This window comes from Cystoisospora suis (genome assembly GCF_002600585.1).
Source record: "Cystoisospora suis strain Wien I chromosome Unknown contig_182, whole genome shotgun sequence".
Taxonomy (NCBI): Eukaryota; Apicomplexa; class Conoidasida; order Eucoccidiorida; family Sarcocystidae; genus Cystoisospora; species Cystoisospora suis.
The window spans coordinates 1-309 of record NW_027152984.1 but is presented as its reverse complement, the minus strand read 5'-3'; positions in this window follow the sequence as shown (position 1 = coordinate 309).

Genomic DNA, 309 nt, shown 5'->3' with positions numbered 1-309 from the left:
AGAAAGAAAGAAAGAAAGCTTAAACAGACCCCAGGAGGAGGTTGGCATATGAGGGCGTTTTCATCCGCATCATAATTCAAAAGTCTGTAGACATTAAAAAAAAACACCCGAAAGACACACAGACAGACACACAGACAGCTAAGATCACGGAAAAGAGATCTTTATCCTGCATGAAACATCCAACAAAGCAGTCAATTGCTTTCACTCAAACTTCAAATTCATGGAATGGATAGACATCCCCCCTAATCACAGTCTCGATATAAAGAAGATCCATAGCTGTGTGTGTGTAGGCTAGTGTAACGCATTGAG